Source organism: Cricetulus griseus, assembly GCF_003668045.3.
Source record: "Cricetulus griseus strain 17A/GY chromosome 1 unlocalized genomic scaffold, alternate assembly CriGri-PICRH-1.0 chr1_0, whole genome shotgun sequence".
Lineage (NCBI taxonomy): Eukaryota > Metazoa > Chordata > Mammalia > Rodentia > Cricetidae > Cricetulus > Cricetulus griseus.
In genome coordinates this window covers 207,844,884-207,857,513 of record NW_023276806.1, presented here as the reverse complement: position 1 = coordinate 207,857,513, position 12,630 = coordinate 207,844,884, and positions in this window count along the sequence as shown.

Genomic DNA, 12,630 nt, shown 5'->3' with positions numbered 1-12,630 from the left:
GCATATCTTGTATGCAGGCAAGACAAATAGTAGGTCAAAGGTTATGTGGCTGGGTTGGGGTCCAAATTTTTCCACTGGAAGTCTTACCTAGTTACAGGAGATAGCCAGTTCAGGCTCCATATCTTCATTGCTAGAAATCTTAGCTAGGGTCACCCTCATAGATTGGTAGGAGATATCTATTACACTAGGTTTGTAGCTCATCTCAGAGATGCTCTTGATTCTAGTTGTCTCTCCCAGCACTTTCTCCCTCTGTCCTCCCCCTACCTGGTCCCCCCTTTTCCCATGTTCACCCCTTCATCCAGACTCCTTCCCTACTGTCCAGCTGTGATGTCTATTATATTTCCTCTTCATGATGAGATTCATGTGCTCCCTCCTTCCCTGACTCTTCCATATTACTTAGATTCTTTGGGTCTGTGGATTATAGCATGGTTATCGCTTACTTTCAAATTTCATGATGTCATTGTTTTTTAACAGATGCATAATACTTGGTTGTATAAATGTACCACATTTTCTTTATCCATTCTTCAGTTGATGGACATGTAGGTTGTTTCTAGTTTCTGGCTATTATAAATAAATCTGCTATGAAGATAGTTAAGTGAGTGTCCTTGTGGTATGGTAGAGTGTCCCTTGGATATATGCTCAGGAGTGGTATAGCTGGGTTTTGAAGTAGGTCAATTCCCAATTTTCTGAGAAACCATATAGATTTCCATAGTAGTTGTACAAGTTTGCACTCCCACCAGCAATGGAGGAGTGTTCCCCTTGTTACACTTACCAGCATGAGCTGTCACTTGTGTTTTTGATTTTAGTCATTCTGACAGGTGTAAGATAGTATCTTAGAAGTCATTTTGATTTGCATTTCCCTGATGGCTAAGGATGTTGAGCATTTCTTTAAGTGATTCTTGGCCATTTGAGATTCCTCTGTTGAGAATTTTCTGTACCCCATTTTTTAATTGGATTATTTGGTTTGTTGATGTCTAGTTTCTTTAGTTCTTTATATATTTTGGAGATCAGTCCTCTGTCTGATGTGGGGTTGGGGAAGATCTTTTCCCTTTCTTCGGCTGCCATTTTGTCCTTTTGACAGTGTCCTTTTCCTTATGGAAGTTTTTCAGTTTCATGAGGTCCTATTTACTAATTGATCTTAGTGGTGTGTGATTGGTGTTCTGTTCAGGAAGTTGTCTCTTGTGCCAATGTGTTCAAGGCTATTTCCCACCTTCTCTTCTATCAGGTTCAGTGTATTTGGCTTTATGTATGGTCTTTGATCCACTTAGACTTGAGTTTTGTGCAGGGTGATAGATATGTATTTATTTGCATTCTTCCACCTGCTGTCATCCAATTAGACCAGAACTATATGATGAAGATGCATTGTTTTTTCCATTGTATATTTCTGGCTTCTTCAAAAATCAGGTGTCCATATGTGTGTGGATTTATGTCAGGGTCATCAGTTCCATTACATTGCTCAATTTGTATGTTTTTATACCATGAAGTTTTTTATTACTATCTCTCTGTAGCACATCTTGAAATCAGAGATGGTGATACCTCCAGACATTTTTCTATTGTACAGGATTGATTTAACTACCCTGGGATTTTGTTTTCCCATATGACAGTGAGCATTGTCCTTTTAAGTTCAGTAAAGAATTGCATTGGAATTTAGATGGGTTTGCATTCAGTCTGTAGATTGCTTTTAAGATGCTATTTTTGCTATGTTCATCCTACTGATCTATGCTCATAGGAGATCTTTTCATCTTCTGATATTCTCTTCAACTTTTTTTCTCAAAGTTTTGAATTTTTTGCTATACAGGTCTCTCACTTGCTTATTTTCTATTATTTGTGGCTATTGTGAAAGGTGTTGTTTCCCTAATTTCTTTCTCAGTCCATTTATAGTTTGTATATAGTAGGGTACTTATTTTTATTTTAGTTTATTTTGTATCCAGGCACTTTGCTGAAGGTGTTTTTCAGCTGTGGGAGTTCCCTGGTAGAATTTTTGGGGTCACTTACGTATATTATCATATCATCTGCAAATAGTGAAAGTTTGACTTCATCCTTTTCAAATTGTATCCCCTAGATCTCCTTTTGTTGTCTTAATGCTCTAGCTAGAACTTTGAGTATATATTGAATATATATAGAGAGAGTGGACAACCTTGTCCTAGCTCTCATTCTAGTGGAATTGCTTTAACTTTCTCTCCATTTAATTTGATGTTGGCTGTCGGCTTGTTGTGTATTTTTGTTATTATGTTTAGGTATGTTCCTTGTATCCCTGGTCTCTCTAGGACTTTTATCGTGAAGTGGTATTGGATTGTGTCAAAGGCTTTTTCAGTATCTAATGAGATGATGACATGACTTCTTTCATTTTGCTTTTATGGTGAACTACACTGACAGATTTTCATATATTGAACCATCCTTGCATCTCTGGGATGAAGTCTACTTTATCATGGTGTATGATCCCGTTGATATGTTCTTGTATTCAGTTTGCCAGCATGTTTTGAATATTTTGCATCAATGTTCATTAGTGAAATTGGTCTATATTTCCATTTCTTTGTTGAGTCTTTGTGTGATTTGGGTATCAGGTTGACTGACTGTGGCCTCCTAAAATGAGTTTGACAGTACTCCTTTGGTTTCTCTTTTGTGGAATAATTTGAGGAGTGTTGGTATGAGCTCTTATTTGTAAGTCTGGTAGAATTCTGCATTAAAATCATCTGGCCCTGGGTGTTTATTGGTAGGAAGAATTTTAATGACTACTTCCATTTCCTTAGTGATTATTGGTCTACTGAAAATGTTTATCTGATCTTGATTTAACTTTCATTGCTGCGTTCAAGACTGAATGTCCAAATGCATTCATCTTCTGAGTTAGTCTGTATTATAACTTGAACAGCTGAATAGGGACGTGGGGAGACATAATTCAGTGAATAATAGCTCCCATCATGTGACATGTCCTCCACAGGCTTAGGCTTGAACCTGGGAAACTCAATTGGCAGTGCCAGGTTTTGAGACTGAGAACCCTTTTGGATGTGTTGTCTAAATGGCAGATATAGAACATTAAGGCATGGACTGTGAAGATTGTAGGCCAGCTCCACTTCCAGATGATTTTTCTGTTTCGTGATTCACCCAAATGTGAGGAGGCTGTCATCACCACAGGTGCAAGCCATTCCTACCGCGGTACATTGCCTGCTGGGATGGACCCCCCTCCAACTGAGAGCCAACGTAAATGCTTCCTCCCTTCAGTTGCTTCTTCTCAAGTATTTGGTGACAGTGATAAGAAACAACTGCTAAATGAGATAGGAGTCATTGCTATAATAAACTTGACCCTGTGAGTTTTAGATATTTGGAAGGTATGAAGAATCGACTTGGAAGGATTTATAACAGCCTAGAAAAGTCCTAGATTTCTGTAAGCAGAACTAATGGGCCACTGAGGTGGGAGAGGACCAGATAGAAACTGGAAAATGAAGTGAGCTCATGAAGTTTCAGAAGAGAATTCAGAGTGAATTGACCTGATGGCCATTCATATTATATTCTAACAGAATTTGGCTGCATTCTGCCCATGCCCTAAAATATGAGTGAGGCTGAATTCAAAAGGATCGGACTGACTTGTTTTGTGGAAGAAATTTCAATACAGCATAGTATTCATGGCTATTTGTTACTGCTTTTCTTCTTATAAAAGTAGTACTTTAAAGTAAGGGGAAGCAGTAAATAGAACACCATGAAAAAATAGGAGAAAGGAATATAAGAGAATGTAAAGTTGTAGACATGGTTCATATGGATATCTGTCATTGTCAAGGAGACTGGCACCATTAAATAGAAACCACAAAGTTTACTCATGAGGGGGAAAATAAGGTGTCTTGAGGCCAAGATCCTAACCATCAAAAGGTCCAGGATATGATAATTTATATTTATAAAATGTAAAATGTTTAAAAATATAGTGCCTTTAGCACATTCTTCTGGAAAAAGTAATCTAGGGAAGTGTTTTTCCAGGTTTAGCTTCAAAGTCCCACAGAGGCTGCTGTGGCTATGCTGCAAAGGTACCAGGCTACATCTCAAGCTTGCATCAGAGCTTGTCTTCATCCTCATGGTTTTGGTTTTCTAGGAACCTGAGATGCAAGAAATTTGAGATCTTGGAGAGTTACCTGAAATTTCCAGAAGGCTGCAGAGGTCAGCAGTATGAAGCAGGTCTATTTCTTGTGAGGAATCTCTTGTGGCCATTATGTGAAACTGGGAAGGTGAAGTCTAATTTACAATAAAGAATCCAGGATATTTGGGACATTATAAATGTGGGACAATTGCAGGAAGTCTAAGGGCACTTAGTGGAACTGCTCCAAGAGACACATGTCACAGATAACAGAGCTGAAAAGCAGCAGGACCAAAGTCTATGGAACAAAAGGATTGCTTCTGCCTGCATTCAGGACAAATGTCCCATTAGCCCTCTTTGTTAATGCTTTCATAGACTCACTGAAATGAATGCTTCATGTATTCCATAAGCATGTATTAATCCAACAGTCTGACATTCAAGATTAACTATCAAAGTCCATTCCTTCTCAACTCAATCTCTCTCTCTCTCTCTCTCTCTCTCTCTCTCTCTCTCTCCATTTATTTATTATTGGGAAGAAAGGCATGATAACTTGCAGGAGTCAATTTTCACCTTCTACCATATAAGAGTTAGGGAGCAAACTTAGGTCATCAAGCCTGGCAGCAGATACCTTTGTCCACCAAACCATCTTGGCCATCTGAAAAACACATCTCTTTAAATCCTTGTACTGGCATCCTGACCTGAATAAAGAGGGTAAAGGATGTGGCTGAAAGAATACCGGTATTATTCTCCCTCTGTTTCCAAATCTGTCCAAATTCAGGTAGCTCCTGCCACCATATCTGGGGGCTCCTTCCACCATGCCCTCATCATCATAATGGACTCCTAACCCCTCAAATATGATCAAAAAGAAATCCTGAATCCCTTAAGTCATTTCTTATCAAGTGTTTAGTCATAAAGTGTTTCTGAAGATCAGAGGGTGTGGCTGGCCACTAGCTAACCATAGAGGTCTGTAAGTCTGTACAGACAGAAGTGAAATGGCTGGGCAGAGAAAGGAATATAGGCAGAAGGAAACCGGAAATTTCTCTTTTCTTCTAGGAAGCTAGTGAGGTAAAGGTAGCTTTTTCTTGCTCCTTCTTCTCTCTGATCTCTCAGCATTTTCCTCTATGTCTGACTCAGGGCTTTTATTATTAAGACCTATTAGAACTTGTGTTAGAACTCTGTGATTTAGAACAGATTATAGATTATCTGTTGTATTTCATAAACTAAAAAAATTACAAGTAGCAGTAAAAGGCTGAAGAAAACTAATATTTATCAACAAAAATACCTGAAATCATGATGCTATTATAATGCTAATGAAGACCACAGATGGTGATGTTCATTTGAATTTCAAATATTTGCAGCTTTTCAGATGTAGTGAACCAATTCAATAAATTTGCATAGCAGAAAAATATACATAATTGTTTTTCTCTTATAGTCTCTCCAATAGGACTCAGCAGGACATTACAAATATCTGTTAATATGTCCACTGATGGATGCTAAAAACAAAAAGCTTCTTATTGAGGCTACACAAATAAGATAATCCTATAACACCTATCATATTCCATGGTTTGAAAAAATAGGTAGTCATTAATATTTCTACTTCATATGTTTTCTATTTTTCTATAATGTCTTTATAGATAAGTATGTATCATGGTATATGTTTTCTCAATGTTTACCTTTGTGTATTAACAATCAGGCAAGAAAATGTCAATGTCTTCATATTTACCTGGGAAAACACAGGGCCAAAGTCATTTAAAAGCTCTGTGGTAAGTTCAATATTCTCTGCATACTCTTCATGTGCACTTTGTCCAACCTCTCAGCACAGTTAGTGTCTTTAGTGAGAAGTGAGACAGATTAACGGGCAATAGAATTGGCCACATAGAAGTATACAAGGCATATGCTAAAAATAAGATTATATGGGCTTCATCCCAGAATATTATTCAGTATGTCTAGGGCAGGATCAACGAGTCAAAAATTTTAAAGAGACCATTGCCCCATCATTCAGTTCCTGCCATGTTTGGCTTTGATGGAACTGGTCTACCCACATTTGGTACCTGCTGATAGAATGGTGGTTCTTATAGACCATGGGACATAGGGATCTATTTATGAGTCCATAAGGATCTTGAGATGGTTTGATGTTAATCTCTAGATTTCTAGAGACATTCTGCACTTCACAGGGCCCACAATGGCTGCAGAGATACCTCAACGGGTAGAAGTAGTTGCTACACAAGCATGACAGCCTAAGTTTGATCCCACAGACTGATGATATATAGAAAGAACAAATTCCTTAAAGCATTTCTTTGACCTGCACAATGCACCAATGCAATGCACATCCACACATATATGATATGCTTGCCCCATATTAAAAATATATTTTATAGCCAGGTGTTGGTGGCCCACGCCTTTAATCCCAGCACTCAGGAGGCAGAGGCAGGCGGATCTCTGTGTGTTCAAGGCCAGCCTGGTCTCCAAAGCAAGTGCCAGGATAGGCTTCAAAGCTACACAGTGAAACCCTGTCTCGAAAATATGTATATATATATATATATATATATATGTACATATATATATTATAGAAAGGAATTATGTTTCAAATAAGAATAACAGGTAATAGAACATAATTATGTCATGAAGATGTAGAAATATAACTAAGATATTCTAACATTTATAAGAAATATTATACCTTAACTATTAAGGATAAGTCCCCATTGAAGTTCCAAATTACTTGTATGAATTTGGAAAGAGGATAACAAAGATTATTTTTTGTTGGACTTTTTCCTGAGAAATATTTTCTTCTAATGTATGGAACTCATTTTTTAAGGAAAATTTGTCAGCTTTTAAATGATAGAGGGCACACAGCCTAGCTCACAATCTGGGTTATTTCTGCACTCGTGTGTGCTTGCGTGCGCTTGTACACACACACACACACACACACACACACACACACACACACAGACACACACACACACACACACACACACACACACACACACACGGATGTACATACAATTCAGTAGCAGTATAAGCAGTGCAGAAATGGAAGTCAGTGGTGGATCACTGAATTGATAGTAACAAGAGTAGTTTCTGTGCATAGACACAACAATCGGTGTTCAGCATAATTCCATTAATCACTGCTCTGTTTGTACTGGCCAGTTTTCTGGATTAACACTCATTCATAAATATTCCTTATCTGGTAGTAAATGTTTGGTCTTACAAGTTATCATGTGAAAGGTTCATGGCATCTTATTTGTTATCTTGTTAATTAATGAGTTACATTAAAAGTGCAATAAATCCTTCCTTATCTGAAACACTTTAAAATTTATCCCCAAATCTGTTCAAATATTTTTAGAACAATATGTACTGACTACATATGAGAGAGCATGATAGAGTCTTTAAGGATTTCATTACAAGCATTGGTATCCTGTATCATCAGTTTTTAGACAAAGAAGAATAAAAGATGGGAAGGGCAAGGAAAGAGAAGTCATTTTCAAAATTTTGACTATGAAAAATAGAAATTAAATATTGAATGTATCTTTGCTCTCTTGCTTGTTTGTTGGGAAGGAAGCCAGGTACAATGTGAGCTGCTAAACAGAGAGTTCAGTGTGGCTAAAACATGAAGACTTCAGGTAACAGACAGATGAATGAATTTGGAAGACAAATCTTACAGCAACTAGAGTTCCAGATAATCTATCAATCACAAATGTATGAGAGCCTGACAGCCAGAGACAAATTAGAAAATGCTATTAGAGAATTCTGTTTTAAGCCACTAAGTTTTAAGGTATGTGGTTATACAACAATAAACAAATATTACATTTTTCCTGGAGGAACTTTAAAATATACCCTGTCAGTACCAACAAAGCCTATGGTTAGTGTGGGGAACTCAAAACTGTTACTGTTAACCTTCACATCAATTGCCTAAGAATTAGTTTCATAGTTTTGAGGTCTAGGTGAGCCACACTTGAAACAAGCTGTCAAAACAGCACAGATAAGGAGAAGAAAAACAAAATCCTTCTCATATAGTGGCAACAGAGCCTCTGCCATGACCAGTCTTTATAAGTACTTGTGATGGTTTGAAAAAAAAATGGTCCCCAAATGATGTGGTACTATTAAGAGGTGTGGCCTTGCTGGAGTGGAATGATCTTGTTGGAGGAAGTGTGTCACTGTCAAGGTATGTTTTGAGCTCTCATATATATTCAAAGTAGCACCCAGTATCTCAGACCACTTCCTGTTTCCTGTAAGATTCAGGACACTCAGCTACTTCTTCAGCACCATGTCTTCCTGCATGTCACCATGCCCCACCATGATGATAATGGACTAAGCCTCTGAAATGTAAGCCACCCCAATTAAACATTTTCCTTAATAAGAGTTACTGTGGCCATGGTATCTTCACAGCAACAGAAATTCTTAGAATGAAATTGGTACCAAGGACTGAGGTATTATTGGGATACGTCTGATTGTATTTTTGTTTGGAAGAATTTATACTTGGTACTTTGGGTTAGGAAAGCAGTGGAATGGTTTAAGTACTGCTTAATGAGTCATGCTAGTAGGAACTTGGAAGATAATGGTGCTGAGAATAATTTGAATTGTAGGTGCTAGCTCAAGATATTTCAGAAGAGAATAATTTTAGTGTGTTGATTAGAGATCATTTTGTGATATTTTGGTGAATAATGTGACTGCCTTTTGACCTTGTCCAAAGAGTCTGCCTGAGGCTAAAATGAAGAGTTTTGGATTAATTCTGTTGACAGGGGAAATATCACAACAGCTTAGTATCAACTCTGTTGTATAATTACTAGTGTTAACTTTAATGAAGATTTATAATGAAAAGGAGCAAGCTGAGGAAGGAAAAATGTTTGAGGAGAAAAGAAGCACCAGAAAGTGGAATGGAGCTAAATCCTGTATTGAAGGAGATAACCAGATTAATAAATAGAATAAAGGGAGTGGTGAACTCAGGGGAAGGTCCTACCCAGCTAAGTGTCCAACTTGTGAAAAGGAATTGAAGAAATGTTAGAGCTGGGTATGGTGGCACAGACCTTTAATCCCAGCACTTGGAAGGCAGAGGCTGGTGGATCTTTGAGTTTGAGGCCAGCCTGGTTTACAGGGCAAGTTTCAGAACAGCCAAGCTTAGGCAGTGAAGGAAATGGTCAAAAATAGAAAACACGTGAAGATGTAATTGAACGATCTCTGAGTTCAAGGCCACCCTGGTCTACAGATCCAGTTTCAGGTCAGCCACACTTAGGCAGTGAAGGAAACCACTGAAAAGGAAAGCTGGTGATGATGTAATTGAACAAGTGGGCCATGTTCCAGCACCAGCAAACAGCAGAACTCGGCTCATAATTTAGAGTTAAGGATAGAACGGGCTATGAAATTTGATTCATGTCTAAGGCAAGCCACTGAGGTCAGGCATGTGTCACAGCTGTCCCTGAATGGAAGCCTAGCCACCGCATTTAAGCGTTGGATTGCCTTGGAAACCCCCAGATGAGGGAGGTGCTGTGCTGTGGGATACCTACTGAAGAAAGGCGCTAACAGGGAATGGAACCAGTCCAAGAGAAAGAAGTGTGTTGCAGCCAACAAAGTTGTAAGGGGTTGGAGACCTGAGGAGCATTTTGACATCAGACATAGAGAGGCAGAGTTTGGAGTCTGCCCAGCTGGTTTTTGGTCTTGCTTTGGTTCAGTATTTCCTCACTCTGCTCCCTTCCCTACAGTTGGAATGGTAATGCGTATATATTGGAAGCATGTGATGATTTTACAGGGGATTACAGTTAAGACATTGCATGAATCTCAGAAGAGACTTTGAGCTTTAGATGCTTAAATAAGTTTGAGATTTTTATAGACTATGGAGAATTTTGAAGTTGGATTGAATGCATTTTTGAATTGTGATATGGCTATAAGTCTTTGGGGGCTAGGAGAGGTGGTGTGGTCTTATGGGAATAGGTGCTGTCTTGTTGGAGGAAATGTGTGACTGTGGAGGCATGCTTTGAGGTTTCATATATGCTCTAGATTCCTCCCAATGCTTCAGACTACTTCCTGTTGCTTGCAAGCTATGGGACACTTGGCTACTTCTCCAGCACCATGTTTGCCTGAGCACCACCATGTCACACCATGATAACTGACTAAACCACCTCTAAAAATGTAAGCCACACCAATCAAATGTTTTTCCTTCATAAGAGTTGACTTGGTCATAGTGTCTCCTCACAGCAATAGAAACCATAACTAAGACAGAACTGCAGACAATGGCATCAGCAAAAGGAAAATTTTAGCTTGTCATGATATATAAATATTAGACTACTCTTTTTATCATGCCATGAGAGTTGCTAAATACCCCAGCCTCTGAATCCCATAGTATCTTTTCATGTTTTTTTACACTAGATTTTTTTCCCCCTTAAATCTCAGCAATTTCCACCCACGTCATTTTAAAAGCTAGAATGGGAAAGCTAGGCAATGACTGACTTTTTTGGGATATGAAATCAAAAGTTCAAGTAATTCAAAAGTATAGGAAAATAAAATTTTTATCAAACTAAAAAGTTTCCACAGGGCTGGAGAGATGGCTTTTATGCCTAGAACCTCAGGCAGCCAACTTGATTGAAAGTTTTGAACTTTGGGTTCAGTGAGAGATGCTCTCTCAAGGAAATGAGGCATGGAGCAATAGACAAAAATAATGTCCTCCTCTGGCTTCTGCATGCAAATTGTGGGGGAGTAAACCCAAAGGCTTACATGTACACACTTGTATAAAACATACACATATATACACATACAATCACATACACAGACACAGACACACACACACACACACACACACACACACACACACACACACACACACACACACACCATGATCTGCAAAGCTAGGGAAAAACCAATAGAATAAAGAGATAAGACACTGAGTTAGAAGGAAAAGAAAACATTTGTAAACCATGTATGAGAAACTGGCTGTTATCCGAAATGTATAAGCAATACAACTTGATATTGAGTAAACAAATAACCTGTTTGGCAGAGAAACCAAACAAACATTACTTCAAAGAAAACAGAGATAAATAATCAAAAGGCATATAGATGTTGAAAATAATATCAACATCCCTCACTAATTGTCAAGGAAATAAAAATAAAAAAGATGTGATATTACCCAATACCAATTAGAATATGTACTCCTCAAAAGATAGCATTATAGATGAGGTGGGGCAAAGTAAACACTGAAACACTGTTGGCAGGAATACAAATTAGTACAGCTATAGGGAAAATACAATGGAGGTTACGCAAAAAGTGAGAGCCAAACTATCATATAACCCAACATATATATAACCCAACAATCTTTCTACAAGGTGCATTTTCAAAAGAAAGAAAATTCAGATGTGGAAGAGATACACACATTTGTGTTTACTAAAAACATTATGCATAAAAGCCAAGGCATGGATGGACAAAATAAAAATGTGGTAAAAGTATTGGCATTTTCCCAAGATGTTTGGCACTGATGATAATTATGTTATGTGAAGTAAGACAGGCACTGAAAGACAAATGTCACATAAAATCACTTGTATGTGGGATCTAAAGCAGAAACCCTGAGGAGTAACAAATAGAATGGCTGTTACCAGGTTACTTGGGTGGGAATGTGGGAAAATATTGATCAAGTGATACAAAATTTAAGCTACATAGGAGGGAAATTTTCAGGAGGCTTATTGTGTGATGTCTATTGTTAAAAGAAATACATTATGTTCTTAAAATATTTTCACTTGACACAGTATTTGCACAGATTTCTGAGTAACAATATGTTTTGATTCATGTGTGCACTGTGTCTATTCAGGTTAAAGAGTCTTATCTATTAATCACTTTTTTATTGTGAGCATATTTAAAATTTTCACTTTTTTGTCTTCCTAACATAGGATCTCCCACGACCCAAACTGGCATCAAATTTACCATGTAGCCAGGGCTGGTCTTGAAATCCTGGTCATTTTGTCTCTACCTCTCAAATTGTGAGCCACTGTGTCCAGCTTAACTTTGAGAGAGGAAAATATTGTCAGTTATATACATTCTGCTGTAAGGAGAACATTCCCCATCAAACAAGCATAGTGTTTAGTGTGACCAACATCTCCACCTTCCTTTTCTTCCTTACTCTCTCTGCTTTTCCTATCTACTGCTCTCAACTTCTATGAGACAATCTAAAAATGTACTCTATTTCTAAAAATTACTTAGAGAGTAGACTTTCAGTTTTCTCAACCAACACATACCCTCCCCCACATACACATACACACAAGGTAAGTATAAATACTCAATACCTATGTTAATTATTTCATTTTAGCCATTCCCCCAATGAATACATACTTCAGGACAGCAAGTTTTATTCCTATACCTCACCTCCTCCCTCACAAAGAAACAGAGCAGATGAGTGGAAAGCAATGCTGTGTGAGAGAGACCCACTGACTTTGAACCTGGAAAGGCCTATATTTAAGTTCTGGCTGTCACCGTGATTATTTTTTTTTTATTTTGGGGGGTCAACTTTATTATGTTAAGGATGAGAAGCAACTTTAGATATGTCTGTGAGGAGATTTCCAGAGAATACTAACTAAAGGGAAAGATATACTCTA